Source organism: Amblyomma americanum, unplaced genomic scaffold (assembly GCF_052857255.1).
Source record: "Amblyomma americanum isolate KBUSLIRL-KWMA unplaced genomic scaffold, ASM5285725v1 scaffold_186, whole genome shotgun sequence".
NCBI classification, from domain to species: Eukaryota; Metazoa; Arthropoda; class Arachnida; order Ixodida; family Ixodidae; genus Amblyomma; species Amblyomma americanum.
The window spans coordinates 36,617-59,615 of record NW_027526658.1 but is presented as its reverse complement, the minus strand read 5'-3'; the positions used below and the strand labels follow the sequence as shown (position 1 = coordinate 59,615).

The 22,999-nt window shown below is 48.6% G+C and overlaps 2 non-coding genes across 2 annotated transcripts; both read left to right on the top strand.

Annotated features, from left to right (window-relative positions):
• The first annotated feature begins 155 nt into the window (after positions 1–155).
• TRNAL-CAG (transfer RNA leucine (anticodon CAG)) lies at positions 156–239 on the top strand. Its single transcript has one exon. It is a non-coding gene; the product is annotated as a tRNA-Leu (tRNA).
• A 20,533-nt stretch (positions 240–20,772) lies between these two features.
• TRNAL-CAG (transfer RNA leucine (anticodon CAG)) lies at positions 20,773–20,856 on the top strand. The gene has a single exon. It is a non-coding gene; the product is annotated as a tRNA-Leu (tRNA).
• The last annotated feature ends 2,143 nt before the right edge of the window (positions 20,857–22,999 follow it).

Here is a 22,999-nt window from a genome sequence, read left to right as displayed (position 1 = left end):
GGGGGTGACACTTCGTCAAGCAACCTTGTTCGCCTTTCTGTCGCCCCCTCGGTACCCAAAGTGTTGTTTGAAATAAAATTTGAATTTTTATGCCCACAAGCACAGGAAAGAAGGTTTTGTACAAAACTGCAACGATTTCCGTCCAACCGTGGTCTGTCAGGATGGCCGAGCGGTCCAAGGCGCTGCGTTCAGGTCGCAGTCCGGTCTTCCGGGCGTGGGTTCGAATCCCACTTCTGACATCACTTCTTTTTTTCTTTTTATGCACAAAAGAAAAGACGGAAGGTTTTATTCTGCACCGATTTCCCTGCACCCGCCTTCTGTCAGGGTGCGATTCTACTTCCGGCTACCGTTCGGTGCGGACGTAGGATCATGCGTTCCCGAGGAGCGGCGATAGCGGCCCAGGCCGGCCGCGGAAACAGGATTGCTGCCTACGGAGATAACGAGTACGAGATTGTTTTGAGTACTCTGCCAACAGGACGAGTTGTTCTTAACACGGTGTTTCTTCACAGTGACGTGCGAGCGAGGCCCTACGGTGTCGAAGATTTTCGAGACGCTCTCGCCAACGTTGGTGCGCTCCCCGACGTCGGAGCGTTGGGGGCGTATCAGATTAATCATGTGTGGGCGGTGACGCACAGCAGTGCTGAAGCCACGAAAAAAACTTGCTGCGTTAAAGGAGCTACAAGTGAAAGGACGCCGGTGCATCATCTTCGACCCGGAGGATCAGCAGGTAAAGCTGCGCCTGCATTGGATGCTGCACGGTGTGGCTGACGACGACATCCGGACTGCTTTCGCGGCTTTCGGAAACGTGACGGAGGTGACGAGGGAGCGGTGGCGCATCCAAGGCTCAACCACAACAACCTTGCTACTCAAGTTGAAGCCGGGATTGAATGTGGATGATTTACCACATCAGGTTCGAGTAGCCGGTGAGCAGGCCGTTGTGGTTGTTCCCGGGCAACCGAAGCACTGCCTCCGTTGCCACGGCACGGGTCACGTTCGGCCGCGACTGCAAGGTGCCCAGGTGTTCCCAGTGCAGGCGCTACAGCCACGCGGACTGCGTCCGTACCTACGCGTCGGCTACCGGGCTCGGAGAGGCGAACGACACCGCGGAACTCACGGACGTCGCCGAGGCGGAGGAAGCAGCGACTGGTACGGACGAGGCGGGAAAGCCGGCTTCAACGCTTGCGAAGTCTGTGAGTTCCAGGAATAACACCCAGGCTGCCGACGAACACGCGAGCCAACCGCCGACGGCAGACTACCTCGGCGTCGCTAACGAGAAATCTGGGAACGGGACGTGCCCAACAGAGCCCGAGGCCTTCGAGGCAAAAGACCCGAACGAGGACCACCACGAGAAGTGGACGGCAACGAAAGTGGACTAGGACACCTCTTTTTAAGGCAGCTGGTGAACCGCTTTTTTTTTTGTTTTCGCGACGTCACAGACCCGTTCTTGCGCACCGTGTGCCAAGTGAGGCTGCGGCGATTGCTGTCGGAGTTTGTTGTATCCACAGAAGAGCTCTCGGGTGGAAATTCTGGTTACTACAAAGAGATTGTACAAGGTGTTAAGCTTCTTTCTGCACGTTTTTGAGGAATTATTTGTACAAAACTAAAAGAAGAAAGTTGTTCCGTGATCTTTGTGACATTGTTTTCCTGAGCCGATGTACGGGGATTTGTACGGTGGGGGCCCGGAAGTGATGTTTTAAAAAGGGTGAGGAAAATGCAGGTACCACCAGGAGTTGAGACCTTTTTTAAGTTACACACCGGGACGCTAGCAGTTAAAAGGTTTTTAGAGAGAAAGGATTTTTTTTTACCGTGGGGAACGAACTGCTTAATTTGTAAACAGCCCGAAACGATAGACTATGTTTTTTTGTATTGCTGTGAAGGCGCTTATTTTTGGGATGTATTACGAAGGACAATAAAAAAAGAGCTACCAATTGACGCGCAGTGAATTCGTTATTTAAGCAGTGATAATGAGGATGAGGTAGCATTTGATCTCGTAATGCTCTTGGGCCTGCACAGTATATGGCGCTCTAGAATGGCAGGCCATCATTGTGATAACGACGCACGACCGGCCCGAATTTATTTTCTTGAAAGAATGGACTGGTTTCTTGACATCCAGAAAGCAGCTGCGGAGCCTCCCAAGTGTATCTGAAGTCTAGAGCTGCCGTGTATGCTACGTGAATTTTATTATGACGAAGCCAGACTCGTGCTGGCTTACCACGACAGTGCCGTATGTACATAGCGTTTTGTGTTTTTTCGCTGAGTGTTTTTTTGGAAAAAAAGGAAAACAAGTCAGGATGGCCGAGCGGTCCAAGGCGCTGCGTTCAGGTCAAAGTCCGGTCTTCCGGGGGTGGGTTCGAATCCCACTTATGATGTCATTTCTTTGTTTTTATGCTGACCAAATAGGAAGGTTTTACTCTGCACCAATTTTTATGCGCCTGTGTTATCTCAGGATGGCTGAGCGATCCATTCTACTTCCGGCAACCTGCTTAAACGGTTGCAGAATCATGTAAGAGGCGATTGCGGCCCTATCCAGCCGCGGAAACAGGTTTGAGAACACCGAAGATAGCGGGTACCAGATTATGCTGCCAACTTTGCCCACTGGACGAGTTTGTCTTTTTTTTAAGCGAGATTTATTTGCGATGTTTTTAACACGCTTTTTTTGGCAGGGCGATGTGCGAGTTAGGCCATACAGGGTAGAGGATTTCCGCGACGCGCTTGCCAACGCTGGTGCGCTCCCTGACGTTGTGGCGTTGGGGGCGTAACAGACCAACCATGTTTGGGCTGTCACATTAACCAGCACAGAACCAACGAGGAAGCTGGCGGCGTTCAATGAACGGGAAGGTAAACGTCGCCGCTGCCTCGTCATCGATCCCGAAGACCAACAGGTGAAGCTGCAACTGCACTGGATGTTGCACGGCGTGGCAGATGACATCCCGACGACGTTTGTTGCTTTTGGGAATGTGACCGAGGGGATCCGGGAGAGGTGGCGAGTTCAAGGCGTCAAGGAGAATGGGCCCACCACGAGGACCGTGCTGCTGAAATTGAAGCCCAAGATTAAGGTAGATGATTTACCCCACCAGCTGCGAGTCGCCGGGGAATTAGCCCTTATCGTAATGCCTGGGCGGGCGATGCAGTGATTACTCTATCGGGGCACGGGACACGTCCGCCGCGAATCTAAGGTGCCCCGATGTTCATAAATATAGGCGCTACGGACATGAGGAGGCTGACTGTGTGCTCACGTACACTTCGGCCGGGGGACTTGGAGCGAGGGAACGATCGGCGGAGCTGACTATGGACGCAGTCGAGGCGGAGGAGGAGGCGGCCAAAGGAGCCGGAGAAGCGCCAGCGCAGGCACGGGAGACAGACTCGTCGGGGGACTCCGCTCGAGACACCAATCCCGCCAGCGATGCGGGGAGAAGTGACGCTGCACCTGATCTCTCTAGGAGAGAGGCAGAGTCGTCACGTCAGCCGGAAAACGATATGGAGCAGAATAATGGTGAGGAGCACCCAGACACCAGCGGTGCTCGTACGCCAAGCGCTACAGCCTTAGAAAGTGACCCCACACACAATCCGATCTAGAAGGTGACAAGGCATCAGCCCCCGGCGTCGACGAGCTGCCAGCAAAAACAGTACAAGCCCGGCGGTCCGTGTCCAAACCTTTCTTCGGAGAGGCGTGCAGGGGATAAAGCGCCCCCGCTGCCAGTTCAGCCGCTCGCACCGGACGGAGGCTGTTCCAACGACGACGTCTAGCCGAGCGCTGCACCCGAAAGATGAGCATCATGCTTTCCGTCTTTTCACCCTTGATGAAAATGACACCTGAAATTACCTTGAGAGTAGCCACGTTAAATGTCAGGAGATTCCCTTATAAAAATTGTCTATAGACAGGCTATGAACTTCATATCAACTCTATTGCCTTTCTTTAGATATTTCCTTTCGATATTCATAGTCTATAGACTGTCTATAGAAAAATGTCTTCTAAAAGTGTATGGACATAAATCTACAGATTGTCCATAGGCTGTATATGGGATTTGTATTTCCTATAGAGTGTTCTCTGGGGTCTGTCCGTAGACTGTCTATAAAGTTTACAGACAGAAATCTTGTGGGAGTTTCGGAGTGCCGTACCCTTCCCGGGCCGGCGAGGCGCGCTGTGGAGACGCAGGAAAGCGGACGCTTTCCTCCTTCCCCACGGGCGAGTAGCCAGAAGGTCTGCCCGAGAGCGCTGCGCCGCCTCAGAAAAGAGCCCCATGTAGAAGAAATGAAATCTAGAAGAGGGCGGTGAGGGGTTAGTTGGTACGGCATTATCGAAACAATAACAGCGCAAAAAGGACCGGACAAGACAGAACAATCACACGGCACAAGCGAAGACTAACAACTGGTTTATTGCACCAACGCCTCTTTCCTTCGACAACAAAGCGCATGCGCACCAACCACAAAAACAAAAGCCATAATCATCTCGTCAATCCAAAAAATTGCAACTCCTTGCGGTACAGGTGTATGGAAGCCTCGCTAACACATTTGTCAGGCCCTAATCTCGCGATTTCCAAGGCTTCGATAACTTCACGTTCTTTTTTATCCCTCGATTGTCCGATAATCTTAGTCCTGCCGAAAAGTGGAGTGCAATCTTTGTCGTCATGCTTGCAGGTCTTGCAATGCTTAGGCAGATGCTGCCCTCTAGAATCACCTAAGGAATTGGCATGCTCTTATAATCTAATGTTGATGGAGCGGCCAGTTTGCCCGACGTACACCTTACCACAACTCAGCGGAATCTGATAGATTACATTCGATCTGCAGTGCAGAAACTTGTTCCTGGGGTTGGTGCTACACTCAATCTTCTTTTGCCTATCTGGTTTGTTTGTTTGTTTGTTTGTTTATGGTGGTTTAACGTCCCAAAGCGGCTCAGGCTATGAGGGACGCCGTAGTGGAGGGCTACGGAAATTTCGACCACCTGGGGTTCTTTAACGTGCACTGACATCGCACAGTACACGGGCCTCTGGAATTTCGCCTCCATCGAAATTCGACCGCCGCGGCCGGGATCGAACCCGCGTCTTTCGGGCCAGCATCCGAGCGCCGTAACAACTGAGCCACCGCGGCGGCTTTTTGCCTATCTGGTAGAACTAAATTCCACAAACGCGACAGCTTGCAAGGTGCCGAAAAAAGGACCTCTACTCCGAATTTACAGGCGACCCTCTTCAGGCCATACGAGACCCTGTGAACAAAGGGGATAACTTCATACTTCCGCCTGTCCTGTGGGCAGAAGGACTTCTACAGGGACTCGGCAACAGCCCGAAGAAGGGCCAGCAGAAAATCGGCAGACCGAAGGCGATCCACCTGAGCATCAAAGCTACCTTAACCTTATGAGTGCAGGATTTTGTTAACGAAGCCCTGAGGCAAGTTGACGAAATACCCCTCTTGACCAGCTTCGAATGAGACGAGTTGGAGGGCAGCAGTGCCTTTTTTGACCTAGGCATGTACGCCCAGCATAGGTGGTCATGATTGCTAAAGAATAATTTTAAGTCTAAAATTGTAAACAAGAATTTTCAGGAAGTTCAATGGTAAAATTAAAAGTGGCAAACGCAGACGTAAAATATGCTAAAACCTCTATCGCCACATGTGTCAAGTTATCGTTGCGGTCAATATTAAAAAGGATTATAAAGTCACCGACGTATCGGAACACCCGAACGATACGGTCGTCAGAAAATACCCGCGATAGCGAGCGGTCAATTTCAGCTAGGATCTCAGATAAAACGGGAGCTACACACGAACCAATACAAATTCCGCGTTTCTGCACGTAAAATGTATCCTGAAAACTCACAATCGTTGAAGAAAGATATACCTTAAGCAATTCCAAAACACCTTCCACAGAAATACCACACGCATTCTGGAAAGGCACAGCACCAGATCGTTCGATACAGTTCCGGACTGCGCAGAACAGGTCGTCGTGGGGAAGGGAGTAGAACAGCTCTTCGATATCAGCCGAGAAGCCCGAGTTAACAGCAAAAAGGCTATCCCCTAACACTTGCGCCACTCGGTCCGAGCTGCTGACCTTGTAGGGATCGTCGGGCGCCAGACTTCCCTGATAGCGCAGAAGGTACCGACTGACCACAGCTGGCCAGGATCCAGTCTCCGTAACGATGGCTCAAAAAGGGCACTGCACCTTGTGGCTCTTGGCACTGAAGAACACAATGAGACAAAGCCCTTGTTGTTCACGACTTCACTTTTTAGCCGGTCGAGTTTCAGATCCCTTAACAGTGCAACCGTCTTTGCCTTCGCTTTGGACGGCTTCAGATCTGTGCTCCTAAAGTTCCTTAAGACAGCTGACATGACCATATCACCAAAAATTCTTCTGAGGCAAGACCACAAAGCCTCCTTCTTTATCGGCCATCATCAAAGCGAGGTCAGAGTTTCTAAAATAGCTTGCCACAGATCTCACCATGGAATTTCTTCTCTTTTTGCTTTTGAAAGTGTTGCGAATCGTATCCACACATTCTAAATGGCAACGTTCTTTCTCTTCGCATTGAACTTTGTCAGCAATTCTATGCGCGGTCGCCAAACCCTCGTGCCTGCTCAGGGGTACTTCCAGGCTTCACTCCGGGCCCCTGTTGAGGACACTCAACGCTGTGTGGAACGGCCACCCCTCCAAGGTAGGAAACCGGAACAGCACCAACCTGTTTCTTGGGGACCTTGGCAGGCTCAGTCGCCGCAAGTTCCAAAGAAACTCGGCACTTGCCTCAGCCAGGACCTGGTAATCCCTGAGTGTCCGGAAGCCAGCAGGGTCCGTTTCCTTCCATCTGAAACACAGAAACCGTAGCCAGTCTTGCAACAGGCGGGCATGTCTCCAGCATTCGCTTCTCAGAATCTTTGCAATTCTTTTCCAGTGTCCTTCGGAGCAGCGAAGAATCCCGAAGAAGCACAACACCTCCAGAGGCCACAGATTCTTCCGCAGGCAGTAGCCCAATCACCTGGCCCCGCAAGTTTTCGCAGCGATGAGGCTAGTGCACGCAGCGCTCTGATCCCCGAAGGAAAGGGTACACAGAAAAGAGCCCCATGTAGAAGAAATGAAGTATAGAAAAGTGCTGTGATGAGCTAGTTGGTACGACATTATGGAAACAATGAATAACAGCGCAAAAAGGACGGGACAAGAGAGAATAATCACACGACACAAGCGCAGACTGACAACTGGTTTCTTGCACCGACGCCTCCTTCCTTCGATAACAAAGCGCATGCGCACCAACCACAAAGACAAAAGCCATAATCATCTCGTCAATCCAAGAAACTCAACTCCGTGCGGTACAGGTGTACGGAAGCCTCGCTAACACATTTGTCAGCCCCTAATCTCGCGATTTCCAAGGCTTCGATAACTTCACGTTCTTTTTTATCCCTCGCGCGTCTTATAATCTTACTCCTGCCGAAAAGTGGAGTGCAATCTTTGTCGTCATGCTTGCACTGCAGTTTGTGCACTGCCGATCGAATGTAATTGATCAGATTCCGCTGAGTTGTGGTAAGATGTACGTCGGGCAAACTGGCCTCTACATCAACATTAGATTATTAGAGCATGCCAATTCCTTAGCTTATTCTAGAGGGTAGCATCTGCCTAAGCATTGTAATACCTGTATGACCTGCAAAAAAGTTCAAATCTGAGTTAAGAGGGCTCACCAGCTACGAGCCAATTCAGATTTGAACTTTTTCTGTCGATAGATGGCAGCACTTAACTACCACAAAAAGGAGGGAACTTCTGTTTCCCCTCCAGTTGTGTAAATTTTACCGCGACATCTGCTTGACTGCGATATGAGATTAATAGTTCTTCCGCGAACAAACGGTAGGGCCGAGAACTTTCTGTATATATCCTGCCAAAGCTGGGAGACGGAAGCACTACAGAATTACCCGTCTCAAGAGGTGGTGGTCACAGAACTGACCTTTTTCCAGTAACCCACCACTCAGCCGCCACAAGGAAAAGTACGTTATCCTGTTTGGGTCCCCCTAAACTGCCTTGCATCTTTTCTGCGAAAATACATTAAAAATGGTTGGGTGGGGTATACAGCCTGTAGTTAGAAAGAAGCAGTGTTGGGTTCGCCTAACCAGAACACATAAGTGTGAGTCATCTTCTGACACAACTTGGGAACACCTCCCCTTCTGCACTTGGGCCGGCTATTCCGTATACCGCGTATTCCTCCGTCGCCACACGCAATACAAGCCTGGTGATCATGTACGAATGTGGACGCCGATTCGACAACGCGGCCTCAGTGAAAAGCTTTTTGCGCTCTCATTGTTTGCGCTGCCAGTGCTTACTTTCCGTTGTCTTTGCTGTTGTTCACCTTACTTTTCATTTAAGCAACAGGCCGATGCTTATCTGACAGAAGTAATGCCGCGAAACTATTGTACTACTTGTTTGTTCGAGTTCAAAATCGTTGGCGCTCGGGAATGTCACTTTGTTATGCCAGATGCGATCAGCGTTATCTGGAAGGATTGCAGCTAGGCGCAACTATCTCGATATTATTCTGGGTTTTTGGAGCTGTTTTTCCTGAAGGTTTCTCTTCGATGACCATCGAGCACGTTTGTTGCTATCGGTGTCGCACAAATCTTCAGTTTATTTATGGGCGATAGTCACTCCAGTAACTAAATTACTGCTAAAATACTTCGTTTCATGTCTCCTTCACTATTTATAATTCTTACCAACTGTTCTGATCAAACCAATTAACCCTCGGCCCTCAGTCCCCAGCGGCTGCAGAGCAACTGACCACGGCGGCGGTCAGACCTGTGACGCAGCGGAGGGTGCTAAGAATCTCTGGCTCCGGACAGGCCGCCATTGGAATCTGAACCTGGCAACGTTTAACGCTAGAACTTTAGCTAGTGAGGCTAGCCTAGCAGTGCTGTTCGAGGAACTAGCGGGAATTAAATGGGATGTGATAGGGCTTAGCGAAGTTAGGAGGACAGGTGAGGCGTATACAGTACTAAAGGACGGACACATACTGTGCTATCGCGGGTTAGAGGGTAGACGAGAACTAGGTGTGGGTTTCCTCATTAATAAGGATATAGCTGGCAACGTAGAGGAGTTCTACAGTATTAACGAGAGGGTAGCAGCTTTAGTAATTAGGCTGAATAGGAGGTACAAGCTGAAAGTGGTGCAGGCCTACGCACCCACATCCAGCCATGATGACCAGACCGTTGAAAGCTTCTATGAGGACGTAGAATCAGCAATGAATAGAGTAAAATCGCAGTACACTGTACTGATGGGCGACTTCAATGCGAAGGTGGGCAAGAAGCAGGCTGACGACCACGCGGTAGGTGACTATGGGATAGGCTCTAGAAATAGCAGGGGAGAGTTATTAGTCGAATTCGCGGATAGAAATAATTTACGGATCATGAATACCTTCTTCCGCAAACGAGAAAACAGGAAGTGGACCTGGAAGAGCCCCAATGTTGAGATTAAAAATGAAATAGACTTCATACTATGCGCTAAACCTGGCATCATTCAGGATGTGGCCGTCCTCGGAAGGGTGCGTTGCAGCGACCATAGAATGGTAAGGTCTAGAATTAGCCTAGACTTGAAGAGGGAACGGAAGAAGCTAGCGAAGAAGAAGACCATTAACGAGTTAGCCGTAAGAGGGAAAGCACAGGAGTTTAGGATAGCGCTGCAAAATAGATACTCGGCTTTAACTGAGGAAGATGATCTTGATGTTCATTCAATGCACGATAACCTGACATCAATAATTACGGAGTGCGCAGTAGAAGTAGGCGGTAGGACAGTTCGAAAAGATACCGGGAAGCTATTTCAGGTGACGAAAGATCTGATTAAGAAGCGCCAAAACATGAAGGCATCTAACACTACCGATAGAATAGAACTAACGGAGCTATCAAAGTTAATAAATAAGCGCAAGGTAGCCGACATAAGGAAGTTTATTATGGAGAGAATCGAGCATGCTCTAAAGAACGGAGGTAGCCTAAAAACAGTGAAGAGGAAACTAGGCATAGGTAAAAACCAGATGTATGCATTAAGAGACAAGCAGGGCAATGTCATTAGCAATATGGATAAGATAGTTAAAGTAGCCGAAGAGTTCTACACAGACCTGTACAGTAGCCAATGTAATCAGAACGCTAATGAGAAAGACAGCAGTGCACAGCAATGCGTCATCCCGCCAGTAACGAAAGATGAAGTAAAGAAAGCCTTAGAAGCAATGAAAAGGGGAAAAGCAGCTGGGGAGGATCAGGTAACAGCAGATCTGTTGAAGGATGGAGGGGACATCGTGCTAGAAAAACTAGCCACCCTGTATACGCAATGCCTTATGACCTCGACTGTACCAGAAGCTTGGAAGAATGCAAACATTATCTTAATTCATAAGAAGGGAGACGCCAAGGACTTGAAAAATTACAGGCCGATCAGCTTACTATCCGTTGCCTACAAAGTATTTACTAAGGTAATCGCTAATAGAGTCAGGGCAACGTTAGACTTTAATCAACCAAATGATCAGGCAGGCTTTCGTAAAGGATATTCTACAATAGATCATATTCACACCATCAATCAGGTGATAGAGAAATGCGCAGAATATAACCAACCTCTATATATAGCATTCATTGATTACGAGAAAGCATTCGACTCAGTGGAAACCTCAGCAGTCATACAGGCATTGCGTAATCAGGGGGTAGAAGAGCCTTATGTCAAAATACTGGAAGATATATATAGCAACTGCACAGCTACTATAGTCCTCCATAAAGTCAGCAATAAAATCCCAATAAGGAAGGGCGTCAGGCAAGGAGACACGATCTCACCAATGCTGTTTACCGCATGTTTGCAGGAGGTATTTCGAGGCCTGAATTGGGAACAGTTGGGAATAAGAATAAATGGAGAATACCTAAATAATCTGAGATTTGCTGATGACATTGCCTTGCTGAGTCACTCAGGAGGTGAACTGCAAATCATGATCAACGAGTTAGACAGGCAGAGCAGATCGATGGGTCTAAAAATTAACATGCAGAAAACCAAGGTAATGTTCAACAGCCTAGCAAGGGAACAGCAGTTCACAATTGGCAGCGAGAGCCTAGAAATTGTGCCGGAATACGTCTACTTAGGGCAGGTAGTGACAGCTGATCCGGATCATGAGAGGGAGATAACTAGAAGGATAAGAATGGGGTGGAGCGCATATGGCAAATTCTCGCAGATCATGAGTGGCAGTTTACCAATTTCAATCAAGAGGAAAGTGTACAACAGCATAATCTTACCGGTACTCACCTACGGGGCAGAAACGTGGAGGCTAACGAAAAGAGTTCAGCTTAAGTTAAGGACAACGCAGCGAGCCATGGAAAGAAAAATGATAGGTGTAACGTTAAGAGATCGGAAGCGGGCAGAGTGGGTGAGGGAACAAACACGGGTTAATGACATCCTAGTCGAAATCAAGAGAAAGAAATGGGCTTGGGCAGGGCATGTAATGCGAAGGCAAGATAACCGCTGGTCTTTAAGGATAACGGAGTGGGTTCCAAGAGAAAGTAAGCGTAGCAGGGGGCGGCAGAAGGTTAGATGGGCGGATGAGATTAAGAAGTTTGCAGGCAAAGGGTGGATGCAGCTGGCAAAGGATAGGGTTAATTGGAGAGACATGGGAGAGGCCTTTGCCCTGCAGTGGGTGTAGTAGGGCTGATGATGATGATGATGATGTTCTGGACAAAGTTGCTATTAGTGGTTTATTTTTAAAAATAAGAAAAATTGCAGTTTAATAAAATAATTTTTAGAAGAAAGGATGGGCGCAGCAGCCATGCCAGCCGCGCCTGCTCTTTCTGTACACTAAACGGCAGCGCACCTGAATTGTCATGACAACACGGGTTTGAAAGCGAAAATTCCCCACCTACTATTTATGGTTTCCGGGAAAGTCTAATTATGCGGCCTGCTTTTTATGTTTTTTTATATATTTGATATATTATATTGTAGCAACTCACGCGGCCGGCATAAGCGAAATGTCGAGGAAGCCGAAATTTTCTCAGCATGTGCTGGGGAGAACGCTCGGGACCAGGGCCGGACGCTACCGCCGCCGCTCCACACTATCTGATCTCCGGCAGCCCTCAATAAATGCGGCCGCGGTCGCCTTCATTGGTGACCTGCACAATATATTTTATATACGTATTTATATAGCGCCCCTTCCCAGCGTTGTTCTGATTGAAATATGCGACTTTTGGAAGCATAGTGCAGGAGGTGCGACTAGGTATGGCGCATACAGAGGCGTGTCTAATTGGGAGAATAAAGACGGTTGGGAAAATCTTGACACATGCGAAAACGGTTCAGAAGCAAAACTGGATGATTTTCCCAACCAGGTCATGGACGTCTGACATCGCGTTATTTACACCACGGAGATGCCTATTCTGGAGTAGGGGGCTCGGAAATCCGCGAGCTTCTTTCTGCAGACAAGGTGCACCCACGTTTACCCGCGTACAGTGGACTGCACTTGCACTGATAACGCGAACATTCTGGCAGAGATATATATGCCTGGTCGGGAGGAGAATTGGGGAGAAAGAGCAACACTCGACCAAAGATTCGTTAGAGAACCGCTGTTTCGATGCCGATCCGACACATTCTGGTTTCACTAGCTTGGAGCCAAAGGCGAACGTTTGCATAGACCGGTTCTCATGACGTCGCAGTTGCAGTGCAGCAGAGGCTGAGCAGGAAAAGGAAGGAGGCGGTCCTTTCTCCCCTTTCTCTTGATGTGGGCTGTTGCACTGGAACAGATAGTGGTCCGCGAGTTTAGCGTGAAATCGCAGGTGATTGGCAAGTGCCTCAGTACAAGGAGGTTAATCGCTACGTCATGAAAATCAGTCTACGCCTTTAGCTCCGTTTACATGAACCCGATAGCGCCGGGTCAATTCGGGCGTCTCGTTGATCATGGTCAATCCATCTCAACCATTTTGTGTTTACATGAACTCGATTTTAGCGATTCGAGACCGGTTCAACTGTAGCGACACCAAGTGTCGAGCAAGCAGTAGCAGCCTCCAAGATTGAGGCACGCAATCGCTGTATCGGAGGTGCGACGGCGCACGTGAAAAGCAAGTTCGCATTTATCCTCTCCCCTCTCAAAACTCTACTTTTCGACTCGACAGCGCTTACTAACACACCGGGCCAGGGTCGAGTTGAGTCCCCTGCCCCTTGCAGCGGAGTTGACTGGACCCGACCTGTCGACTCCCTACTCGGTACGCATTTACATGAACCCAGTACCGGTTTTCGGCCGCATAACTCCACAACCAGGCGTGTTGGGTTCATGAGGGCCTCCTATGAGGAATATTTGCAGCTGCATTCTTGATTTGTATCGACACCTGCGTTACTGCGGCTCTGCGCTGGGCAAGGAATAATGCTGTTATCCCCCACTGTCCTGAATAGGGAGCCCCTTTCCTGTGTTTTGGCACTAAGAATGACTTATTGTGTGGCTGCCGGGAGGGGAAAGGGGGGGGGGGTGGTTTTGGGAGTGGCCTTGTATCCCACTTCCATTCCGCACCAAGAGCTCGAGCAGAAAAGAAAAGCAGAATTTTTTTTCGGAATACAGCCCAAGCAAGAAAAAAGGAAAGAAAGAGCTCAAGTCCGTCCAAGTTCTGAGTAAAAACCTGCGCGCACGCACACAGACAACCAAAAGGTTGGTGGTAGATTGTCGAAGCGACAAAATATTTGGACGCCAGATGAAGCCACGTCACGCGTTAAATGTGGCGCGAATTTCAAATCCGCGCAGAAAATACATACACAACTTTCAGAGCCAGTAAAAAACGCAAACACTGAGCTCGATATAAATGAAAATTGCGGCTCGACAATCCAGAAAGAAATATAGAGGAAATGTTGCGGACGAGGTTCTGATATTCGGCTTAATTTTTTCACGAGACGACATGAAAGGCCGACATATCTAAGAGTGCAATTTTACTGGATATTTACCTGTGATTTTTAAAAAAATAAAATTAAAATGTAATAACTACCCGCAACATTTCTTCCATTCTAGAAAGAAGAAAACGCTGCCACAAACCTCATGAAAATCGAGTCATTTTTAGACACGCTACAGCTTCTGAAAAATCTCATGTAATTCCTAAGGGCACTGTCGCTGGTGAAACCTCTTAACGAAGTCCTGTTCGTTGAGCAGCGGCGAAACGAGCCTTAAGCCGTGGAGACCACCGACAACGTTGTCCTCCGGGGATCCAGCTTCTTCGCTGCAGCCCAAAACGATTTCACTCCCTGTGACCGCGGAGATGTGTTGTCAGGCAGATCTACAACCTTAAGAGGACACGAAGCTTGAACGAGGATTGTAGGCCAGCAGATCCTCGAGCTGATTGTAGGGGGCCAAAGCTGCTCGCATCACAGGCACCGTTATGCTCTTGGCCGACTTAACGCACATTGGCGCACAAGTACAGGCTCCAAAGTTCTCTAGCGCGCATCCTCGGCGGACGCGGATATGAATGGGCCAGCCGGAACGCTTTCAGCGTCGTTGCAGCTCTGAAGAGGTCGACGTCTCGCGTGGTGCTTGGAAAGTTGCGGAAGGAACGCCGCCATCCGTGGGCCCAGAAAGTCGTTGGACAGTTTCATCACCTTTTATGAGCGCGGTTGGTTGCGCCCTCTGCAGCTCATTTGCCTTTTTGATGAGAGACTTTAGGAACATGCGACGCAGGTAGTAGTCACTTTGGCGTCGCTTCTTCCGGTTGTTGAGGTCAGTCAGTTTGCTTTTGGAGTTGCGCAGGACCGCTGAGACACTTGTCACACTGGTATTGCCTACCACACTTCCATATGAAGCCATCACGGCGAGACCCGCGACGGCAGTGCACGAAAGAAAAAAATGCTGCAACTCGTTCGCTGGAGCGACAGGGACCAATGACGGGCAATATAAAAGGATGGACGAATAGATGGCTAGTTCATATTCAAGGGGCTCAGCGAATAAGCGGCCCCCTCCCCCTTTTTACCGCTCAAGCCGCCGCGACGACTCAAAACAGGTTTTAACGCGACAGTGTTAATGAGCTCGTGTCGCAGAAAAGTCGGTGTCGTCGGCGGCGTTGGCCGGTTAGCGAAACATGGCGCATCTTGGTGGACACCTGAACCGCGCCGTAAGAAAAGGGATTTTCCTTCCCTTAAGGCGCGGTACGGGTGTCCAGCGGGAATTCTGAGACAGGCGTCATTTCCTTTCCTTTAAACCAATTTTCATTTCATTTTCCTTCCCTTACGACCCGGTTCGGGTGTCCATCGGGATATGTGAGACAGGCTTCCTTTCCTTAAATTGTCCCACGATGTCACCTCTCACTCTTAAAACGAAGCTTAAGCGTCCTCCAAATTTTAAGGTGAAAGCTTTACTGGGCCCCCGCCGCGGTGGCTCAGTGGTTAGGGCGCTCGACTACTGATCTGGAGTTTCCAGGTTCAACCCGACCGCGGCGGCTGCGTTTTTATGGAGGAAAAACGCTAAGGCGCCCGTGTGCTGTGCGATGTGAGTGCATGTTGAAGATCCCCAGGTGGTCGAAATTATTCCGGAGCCCTCCACTACGGCACCTCTTCCTTTGTTCTTTCACTCCCTCCTTTATCCCTGCCTTTACGGCGCGGTTCAGGCGTCCAATTATATATGAGACAGATACTGCGCCATTTCCTTTCTACAAAAACCAATTATTATTATTATTATTTACTGATCCGGAGTTCCCTGGTTCGAACCCGACCACGGCGGCTGCGTTTTTATGGAGGAAAAACGCTAAGGCGCCCGTGTGCTGTGCGATGTCAGTGCACGTTAAAGATCCCCAGGTGGTCGAAATCATTCCGGAGCCCTCCACTACGGCACCTCCTCCTTCCTTTCTTCTTTCACTCCCTTCCTTATTCCTTCCCTTACGGCGCGGTTCAGGTGTCCAAAGATATATGAGACAGATACTGCGCCATTTCCAAAAACCAATTATAATTATATATATTTTATTTATTTATTTATTTACCCTAAAGACGAAGAAGAGGGCATTACATAGGGGGGAATGATGAAAAGAAAGCACACATAACAAATCAACTCATAACAAATGATGGTAAATATACAGAGGGCAGAGTTTGGGTAACATTTGGTTAAGTGCAGTACACCATATTGAAACCACAAAATTCAACACATTCAAACAAGTGAGTAATAATTAGGGCAAAATAAGTAACTAAACATACAATGGCACATAAAAGAGGCTCGGGAGCTGTTCAGCACACAAGAAATGGCAAAGCAAAAAAGGACCGCCAAAAAGTCACGGACACGGTAAATCATTCAGCACTCTATGACGCATTTTCCGTGTTCAGAAATGTTAGTAAAGCTGTTTGAAAAGATGATAATTCAGTATGGCCGACAATGCTGGGTGACAATGAGTTCCATTCATTTATTGGCAAAACCAGCGGTGACTTCTGATATTTTAGTGTGCGAGCGAAAATCGGACGTACCTTATGCGCACGATCCAGGCGAGCTGAACAATGAGGTGCAGGAAAGATATGATTTCGGGAGAATGGCGTTTCGCTATAGTATAAGGTGTGAAATAATGACAACCGGGCAAAATTTCTACGTGTAGCAAGAGGTTGAAGATTCATGGCTTGCTTCATTGCTGATACGCTTTGATGACGTGAGTAGGATGACAGTATGAATCTGACGGCTTTATTTTGTACTGCTTCTAGAGCATTTGTAAGAATCGCGTGGGAGGGGTTCCATATAACAGAAGCGTATTCAACAGATGATCTGATAAGCGTTGTATAAGCGCTGTGCCGTGTTTCAGCGTTCGCAAGGGGTAAACGGCGTTTCAAGAGACCAATTTTTTTAAAGGCTTTATTAGTTATGTATTCAATGTGAGCATCCCAGGTTAAGTTCTGACTGAAAAACACTCCCAGATATTTTATACACGACACGGAGTCAATTCCACTATTATTTAACCGGTAATTATTCTGTGATGTTTCTGCTACGCTAGAGAATCTTACATGCTTAGTTTTACTGACATTAATATCCATCTGCCACGTTGAACACCATTCAGTTAGTTCTGTTAGATCTGATTGGAGAGCTAGTGCATCAGTCGGGGTGGTTATCTGCCTGTATATTACGCAGTCGTCTGCGAAAAGCCGTATTGATGAAGTAATATTAGAGGCTATGTCGTTTATATAAATTAGAAAAAGTAATGGCCCTAATACTGAGCCCTGTGGGACACCGGATAATACGCGAGTGGGTTTAGAAATGAGGTTCTCAATTTTGACCGACTGGTAACGATCGGTTAGGAATTGCTCGATCCATGTAGTTGTTTTGTCGTCGAGCTGTAAATTTCGGGTCTTTAGCAGTAAGCGTTTGTAGGCAACACGGTCAAAAGCTTTTGTAAAGTCAATGAAAATGGCGTCTGTGAGATGAGACATGTGTAGGGATTGATGAAGGTCAGTCACAAGCTCAAAGAGTTGCGACTGGCATGATCGGTTTTGCCGGAATCCGTGCTGATTCTCGAGAAGTAAGTTATTTAGGTTCAGATGGTTCATGATGTGGGAAAAGAAGATATGCTCTAGTAGTTTGCAGCAGATACAAGTAAGTGAGATAGGCCTGAAGTTGTTTCGGTCGGTGTTACTTCCTGATTTGTGTACGGGAATGATGTGTGCTTGTTTCCAGTCGTCCGGGAGCTGTCCTGTATCCAGAGATTGTTGAAATATCAGCGCGAGCAAACCAGATGATTCGTGACATGTTAGTTTCAGAATCTTTGTACTGATCCCATCGGGTCCTGGGGCCTTTTTTAGTTCTAGCTTGTCGATTGCGCGGGCGACGCCATTTGTTGTGATAGTAATAGGTGCAAATTGAAACCGTATGTATGTTGGAGAAGTGGGCGGTAAATTATCAGTGGGGAGTTCATTTGTGAACATGTCACTAAAAGATTTGTTGAACATATCGGCGCACTCGTCTAACGGTAAGGGCGAGCCCTCTCCTGTAGGTAGTGCTGGTAAAATGTTGCTGCTTTTAGGGTTTACAGTTCGCCAAAACTTTTTGGGATCACTTTTTAATAGTTTAGGAAGTGTGTCGTTATAGTATTTTTGTTTCTCTTCGAGTTTTCTTTCAGTAAGCGCAGCAATTTCCTTATATTTCATCCAGTCGAGTGGTGCATTGGTTCTTGAAGCTCTTCTGTATACCCTCTTTTTTCTGTTTAAGTACCTTTTGCATTCGTTAGTGAACCAGGGATCATTTATTCGGTTTGAGATTGTGAATTTGGGAACGCATATCTTCTCAAGTTCTTTTAATTTATCACGAAATAAGCACCAGTTTTCATTCGTAGTACGTTTAGTGAAGTCGTGGCGGAAATCAGCTGTAAAGCTTGTTAGAATGCTATTCATTTTAGGCATATCTGCACGTGCGTAATCCAGTATCTCTTTGCTCATCCTTGCGTTATCAGGGCGAGGCAAGCTGAAGCGGCAATGAATAATCTTGTGGTCGCTGATTTCCTCCAGCACAGAAGCAGACGCATGGTCAGGATGGTTGGTGAAAACTAGATCTAAGGTATTATCGCCGCGTGTGGGTTCACGAACCAGCTGAGTTAGTTGATAGTGAAGGTGCTGGTAGTGCCCTTCTCTACCTCTCAGGACGGGGCTGCCTGTGCGGACGGGCAGAGGGTCCGGGGCTACCACTCCACCTCTGTGACGTTTGTAACTAGGAGGCAGCGGCGCTGTCAACACTGTGGAGAGAATTCTAAACTATTGTTGTCCTCTCTACTCTCCTCTAGGATTGTCCTGCTCTCAGAATTCTCAGCGCACGGTCTCCCGCTTGACGGCTGCTCGCGGATGGACTGCGAGAGTGAGGGTGTGAACATCCTGGCCACGACGGAGTGGTCGATGGTTCGACGCATGCCGTTTTTTTTTTGATAGCCACTGTCACGGTAGTGCTCGGCGAGAACAAATTAGCTGCCTTTTTGGATGCCAATTTCGAGGTGTTGCTCAATAGCGTAGTAGAAATTGGTTGCAGGTCACAGCAGTAATCAAGAAAATAATCATCGTTCCTGGTCACGTTCATTACAGAACGATCTCCTCCATAAATTCTCAGGAATTAAGCCGCGTCAGATATGCCTACGCAGTGACAGCAGAGCTCATTTGGTCATCTGACCTAACTCCTTCCAGGCTTAAGCTAAGCTTCCTTTCGCTCCGCAGTGCTGCGACATTTGCCCTCGAATCTTCCCAACCATTTCTCGGCGCTCAATCTTGATGTCGAGATGGCAACTTCTGCGCCGCCTTCCATATGCGCGACATGCGCGTGTTTGGCTGGCGGGTGTCTTGGATGGTAGCCCTGGCTGCGCAGATGTTCGCTCGCAGCTTGAAGACTGGGGAAGTGCCTGAAAAGTGATTCAGCGTTGCCTGTTTGGCGGGAGTGGTGCCGAAAAGCATTTCAGCGTAGGGATATACGACCTGGATAACCAGGACGCACTGACCGCAGGAGCCAGCACAGCGCCCAATCGAATTCTTCGCAGCGCGACTTTAGAGAGCTTTGGAATAGGGAGACCGTTTTGATTAGGGGCACAGGGGAATAGCGGAACGATAGTGCGCATGCTCAGAACAATAACACCACGGGGGTTCTTGTCCTGCGCATGTGCACTGGCTCCCAGCTATTTCCCAACCCCTCTTAACCGATAGGGTCTCCCTGCTCTAGACTACCTTTTCCCACGGCGAGTTAGGGCGTGTCAGGTAGCCTTTGCTCGCGAGGACGGCTTTCTAAAGCTCTGAAGCTCCATGTATGAAGCGACGGAATCAAGGAATGAAGCGTGTTTGTATGATATCACGTGTGCCTCTTCGCACTGACAGTATTTGTCCTTGAGAGCTGCCTTTTCCCCAATCGCCGACTGATCGCCGTGCATGGGTAGAACAATCACTGCGCGCCCGTCTGCTCTGCCGAAAACGTCGTATGACAACAATGAGCCGTTCGGGAAATTTTCCCTTTTCAAGGAAATTTGAGACAAAAAAAAATGAAGAGAAGAGAAAACCCTTGCTGAGTTGAAATTCAAATTAAAAACAAAAATTGCCTTTTTTTTCCCAGACTGACGGCATTCAAAACCTCCAACAGAAAAAATATGCTGTAAGAAGAAGACGAAGACGACTCATTATTACTGGGCTTCGTCGCATCGTTGGAGGCTAGAGCGCGGGTCTCGGTCTGAAGCTGCTGCCTCCTGCTCTCCTGTCCCGCTGCTGTCTGAATGCTGCCAGCGTTGGTCGCCGTGATACATCTGCAAATCCACTCGCCAACACAAACACTGAACCATAAGATAGCTGATCTGCTCAATAAGTACTCTCATATTAAGGAACAATAGAGGATAGTGCTTCCATGGGGGAGTTTAGCAAAAGGATTAACGGCTTCTTTTCCTTGGCCTAAAAAAAGCCGTTTCCTACAAACAAAATCTACCCCATACCTTCCACATTCTTCGCTTCTCTCTTCGCTTAAGCCTGTCGATTCCGTTTTTTTTTGTCACATAAGTGTCTTAACTATTGTGCATTTATGTACAATGCATTTTATTCATATCGATTCTTCATGTTAGTTTCTTGAATTTTCAGTTGTTTTTTTCTCACTCATCTGTGTTATATGTGCTTGCGAATGTCTTTTGCTTTCTGTGTACTATTCTTATGAATGAACCAGTATTATGAATTGTGTGTAAAAATTGCCCGCTGCTCTGCGTGTAAGAGTGAAAAGGGGGTGACACTTCGTCAAGCAACCTTGTTCGCCTTTCTGTCGCCCCCTCGGTACCCAAAGTGTTGTTTGAAATAAAATTTGAATTTTTATGCCCACAAGCACAGGAAAGAAGGTTTTGTACAAAACTGCAACGATTTCCGTCCAACCGTGGTCTGTCAGGATGGCCGAGCGGTCCAAGGCGCTGCGTTCAGGTCGCAGTCCGGTCTTCCGGGCGTGGGTTCGAATCCCACTTCTGACATCACTTCTTTTTTTCTATTTATGCACAAAAGAAAAGACGGAAGGTTTTATTCTGCACCGATTTCCCTGCACCCGCCTTCTGTCAGGGTGCGATTCTACTTCCGGCTACCGTTCGGTGCGGACGCAGGATCATGCGTTCCCGAGGAGCGGCGATAGCGGCCCAGGCCGGCCGCGGAAACAGGATTGCTGCCTACGGAGATAACGAGTACGAGATTGTTTTGAGTACTCTGCCAACAGGACGAGTTGTTCTTAACACGGTGTTTCTTCACAGTGACGTGCGAGCGAGGCCCTACGGTTTCGAAGATTTTCGGGACGCTCTCGCCAACGTTGGTGCGCTCCCCGACGTCGGAGCGTTGGGGGCGTATCAGATTAATCATGTGTGGGCGGTGACGTACAGCAGTGCTGAAGCCACGAAAAAAACTTGCTGCGTTAAAGGAGCTACAAGTGAAAGGACGCCGGTGCATCATCTTCGACCCGGAGGATCAGCAGGTAAAGCTGCGCCTGCATTGGATGCTGCACGGTGTGGCTGACGACGACATCCGGACTGCTTTCGCGGCTTTCGGAAACGTGACGGAGGTGACGAGGGAGCGGTGGCGCATCCAAGGCTCAACCACAAGAACCTTGCTACTCAAGTTGAAGCCGGGATTGAATGTGGATGATTTACCACATCAGGTTCGAGAAGCCGGTGAGCTGGCCGTTGTGGTTGTGCCCGGGCAACCGAAGCACTGCCTCCGTTGCCACGGCACGGGTCACGTTCGGCCGCGACTGCAAGGTGCCCAGGTGTTCCCAGTGCAGGCGCTACAGCCACGCGGACTGCGTCCGTACCTACGCGTCGGCTACCGGGCTCGGAGAGGCGAACGACACCGCGGAACTCACGGACGTCGCCGAGGCGGAGGAAGCAGCGACTGGTACGGACGAGGCGGGAAAGCCGGCTTCAACGCTTGCGAAGTCTGTGAGTTCCAGGAATAACACCCAGGCTGCCGACGAACACGCGAGCCAACCGCCGACGGCAGACTACCTCGGCGTCGCTAACGAGAAATCTGGGAACGGGACGTGCCCAACAGAGCCCGAGGCCTTCGAGGCAAAAGACCCGAACGAGGACCACCACGAGAAGTGGACGGCAACGAAAGTGGACTAGGACACCTCTTTTTAAGGCAGCTGGTGAACCGCTTTTTTTTTTTTTGTTTTCGCGACGTCACAGACCCGTTCTTGCGCACCGTGTGCCAAGTGAGGCTGCGGCGATTGCTGTCGGAGTTTGTTGTATCCACAGAAGAGCTCTCGGGTGGAAATTCTGGTTACTACAAAGAGATTGTACAAGGTGTTAAGCTTCTTTCTGCACGTTTTTGAGGAATTATTTGTACAAAACTAAAAGAAGAAAGTTGTTCCGTGATCTTTGTGACATTGTTTTCCTGAGCCGATGTACGGGGCTTTGTACGGTGGGGGCCCGGAAGTGATGTTTTAAAAAGGGTGAGGAAAATGCAGGTACCACCAGGAGTTGAGACCTTTTTTAAGTTACACACCGGGACGCTAGCAGTTATAAGGTTTTTAGCGAGAAAGGATTTTTTTTTACCGTGGGGAACGAACTGCTTAATTTGTAAACAGCTCGAAACGATAGACTATGTTTTTTTGTATTGCTGTGAAGGCGCTTATTTTTGGGATGTATTACGAAGGACAATAAAAAAAGAGCTACCAATTGACGCGCAGTGAATTCGTTATTTAAGCAGTGATAATGAGGATGAGGTAGCATTTGATCTCGTAATGCTCTTTGGCCTGCACAGTATATGGCGCTCTAGAATGGCAGGCCATCATTGTGATAACGACGCACGACCGGCCCGAATTTATTTTCTTGAAAGAATGGACTGGTTTCTTGACATCCAGAAAGCAGCTGCGGAGCCTCCCAAGTGTATCTGAAGTCTAGAGCTGCCGTGTATGCTACGTGAATTTTATTATGACGAAGCCAGACTCGTGCTGGCTTACCACGACAGTGCCGTATGTACATAGCGTTTTGTGTTTTTTCGCTGAGTGTTTTTTTGGAAAAAAAGGAAAACAAGTCAGGATGGCCGAGCGGTCCAAGGCGCTGCGTTCAGGTCAAAGTCCGGTCTTCCGGGGGTGGGTTCGAATCCCACTTATGATGTCATTTCTTT